The sequence below is a fragment of the Polistes canadensis genome, unplaced genomic scaffold (genome assembly GCF_001313835.1).
Source record: "Polistes canadensis isolate GaletaPanama2010 unplaced genomic scaffold, ASM131383v1 scaffold_123, whole genome shotgun sequence".
Classification (NCBI taxonomy): domain Eukaryota; kingdom Metazoa; phylum Arthropoda; class Insecta; order Hymenoptera; family Vespidae; genus Polistes; species Polistes canadensis.
In genome coordinates, this window is record NW_014569670.1 from 91,415 (window position 1) to 95,263 (window position 3,849).

Here is a 3,849-nt window from a genome sequence, read left to right on the forward strand (position 1 = left end):
TTCCACTACCAAATTGTCAAACTCACCCCATAATCCACCCATACGTTTACTATTCTCTTCTCATTATCAATAAACATCATAAATATATTTATTAAAATCCCTTTAAGACCTATCCGTTTTAAATTATCCTTCCAACACATTCCACCCTTTTTTTTTCCAAATATTCTCATAGACAATTTAAAGGATCGTTAATTTAAAACGAGATGCATTTTACGTGATCCCGAATTTGCTGGAAAAGTACTATTATACTGAAAACTATCTAGTATTACTATACTGAATAACTACAACGATGATGACGACGACTATGGTGGTGGCAACGGCTACAGCGGCTTGTCTTTTACAAGCTTGCTTTGTTACAAACTTTGGATGTATGATAATACCGTTCTAACTGTATTAAACTGTTAAATGAGTTGTCGGCCGTTGCCGTTTCTGTCCTCCCTGTTCCTCTCTCATTCTATCACTCTCTTACTCTCTCTCTTTCTCTTTCTCTCTCTTCGTAGAGAGATGCAACGAAAGTCTGACGAGAATGCAAATTACGTTCATTGTCCTCGCGGTGGGCTCGTTAATTCTTGTCTAGACGCCTCTATTATCTTCCTTCTTCCTTCCTTATGTTTTCTTGTTTGTATCTCACTCTTCTACTCCCCCCTGTACCCCCTTTATCATTCTCTATCTCTCCCTTTCTATCATTTTATCACTTTATATATCATTTATAGAATATATTTATCTATCTATTTATGATAATTTTTTTCAAGTACGATATTATAAAATAATTGAAATTTGTGTATCTTTGTAAATTATGTTTTTTACTTAGAAGCTTATTACTAATTTTCTTTTACCCTCTCTCTCTCTCTCTCGTTTTTATTTTGGTGTTTTTATGCCTTTAGATTTTGATGATCCTCGTTACAAACAGAAATGTTTGTATTTCTGCAACACACGTCTTCTACTTCTAGGCTTATGATTTTTCATTTTTATTTTTATTTTTTTATCCCTCTGCTCGTTTTAATTTTTTGTCTTTATATCTTTGTCTTTGGATTCCTATTTCAATAAAAATATCATAGAAAATTGTGTACTTGAATCTTAGCAAGTATTATAAAATCATTCTTGTACTTATTATAGGCTTAATTTCTTTTCTTTTAAAAAAATGTTTTAATTTTATTTTTTTTTCTTTCCCCTCTGCCGTTCTTATAATTTTTTATCTTTATATCTTTGTCTTTGGATTCCTATTTCATTCAAAATATTATAGAAAATTGTGTACTTGTATTTTGGCAAGTATTATAAAATCATTCTTGTACTTATTGTAACCTTAATTTCATTTCTTTTAAAAAAATGCTTGTTTTATTCCGATTTTTTATTTTCTTCTTCCCCCTCTCCCGTTTGTATTTTTTTGTTGTTGTTTTTATCCCTTCAGATTCCTAAGATCGTATTCGTCGTCGTAGTCGTCGGCATTCTATCCCCTCGAGGCACATACATCTTCCTAACAACGCACGTACCGATTCGGAGCGTGTTTCCTCGGGACATAAAACACGAGTTGTAAGACGTAAAACGGTAATCCCATTAGTCTAGGCACGTTCTTTCTTCCCGAGCTTTCGTTTCAACCTAGGGATACTATCTACCTTAACTCTAGTACTAGAAATAGTAATAGTAGTAGTAGTAGTAGTAGGATACCTACTATTTCTTTCAACAATTTTTCTATTCTTATCGATCTAACGAAAATATTTTTTCTATTTCTTTTTTTTTTTTAACTAAAAATAATCTCAAAAGCATCTTCTAAATCTCAGATCTTTATTCTTTCGAATATATGTGTGTGTGTGTGTGTATAAAAATGAATAAATGTCGACCACCGTCGTCTGTGAGCAAAAGTCAAAGCATTACCTACTCTTGTATCTTTAGGAATGAAAGTGGGTGGGGGTGGGGGTAGGGTAAAGGGGGGAAAATACCGTCTGCTTTGCCATTGGCTCATAGCCAGTGTAGGAACGTACCGAAAGAACGATTTCAAAGATTTTCTCCATAAAGGATTTAATACGGCTCAACTCGGTAAGCAAAAGGAAGAAAATGACGAATGGTGGAGTAGGAAAAATAAGAAAAAAATAACAAAAAAGGAACAAATCTCTATCCTTCTATCTCTCTCTATCTTTTTTCTTCTTCTTCTTTTTTTTTCTCTCTTTTTACGAAAGTATATACATATATGTATACAGATATATTATGTGTATTAAAATGATCCTTATATGGGGTCTGAAATAAATTTCACTTTGGTAAGCCCCCCTCGTCACAAATCGGTTTTCGAATTTTTTTTTTTTTTCTGAATACGAAAATACCCTAATTCTTTTTCACATTTTTTTTTTTTTATTCCATACCTTTCCCTCTTTGCTGTGTCTTCCCTGTGTTTTTATTTAAAAAAAAAAATAATAAAAACAAAATAATAAGAAATCGTTTCTTTCCATTTGGGATTTAAGATTCGAAGTATAGAAAATATATTGAAGTAAAAAAGATATTGTAATTTTCTTTTTAATCGGGGCAATTGCAATGGAATGCATGATACATATGTCAGTATTACGTAATTAAAAAAAAAAGAATGAATAATAACGAATTAATATAGCACAAGATTTTACTCCGATAATGTGAATGTCATATAAATTGTATATTGATACTATTTATTAATTATAAAAAATATTATTCGATAATATGAATTTTATTAGCCTACTCTACGAGAGATTAAACTTAAAATACAAATTTAATACCAAAAATATAATTGAATATATTTTATACGTTTTCGAATGAATTATAAATTTTATATTGAATTTTTAGATTCATTATTTTAATTAGATCAATGGAAGATACTTTCAAGCCTGTCATCAAACATCAATTTGAAATATTAGTTCAAACCCCATATAAGTATAAGTCTCTGATGTGTAAGGTTTTAAAAATAAACTTATAATAATAATTAAAATTCTTTTGCCATCCTTATCATGAATTCACTTAATTGCATCCCACGCAATCTTATTTTTTTGTTTCCAAAAGAATAAAATCAAAAAGAAAAATGTAATAAAAAATCGAACGAACGATTGGAAAAAAATAAACAAACAAACAAACAAACAAACAATGTACAAGATAAAAGAATAAAATTTAAATATAATGCTCGAACAATGACGTTTTAGCGTAGGACGAAAATCTCGACGTAGACTAAAGAAAACCTTTTTTTATTATTTTTTTTATTTTTCTTTTTTTATTATTCATGTATATCGTATGCGGTACCATTGAAACGAGACGAATAAAAATAAAAGGAAAAGAAAAAGGATACAGTTATATCAAACGAAAGAGAGAAAGAGAAATAGAAAAATAAATGAATAAGAAACGAGACGAAGAGAAGTGAGAAAGAAGTATGAAAGAAACGAACGAACGAACGAACGATTAATATTCAACGCTCGAAATATGAACGGAAAATGAAGGATGTGGGATGACGAGAAAAGAAAAGTAAAGAAACGAAAAAAAGAGAAACGCTAGAGGTAGAGGTTGGAAAAAGGGAAACGTTGGTTAAAAAAAGATGGACAGACGGTTAAGGGGGTGAAAACGGGGGGGGGGTGAATATCGACAGGGGGTGTCCAAGTGTTAGCGGTCTTTTATTAAAACGTAACGGTGCGAAAAAGTAATATTCGGCTTACGGCACGAACCGCAAAACGGGGGAAAAAGTGAGGGGGGGTGAGGGTTGAAGGGGAATGAGGGATAGGGAGGTTGGTATCGAATTCGTTCGAAACCGTCGATTCTGCGCTTTGTGCTGGAGGGGAGAAAAAAAATCACACAAAAAAATAATAAAAAGAAACGTTTTCTATCGGTAGGTATAGGGGTGGGTGG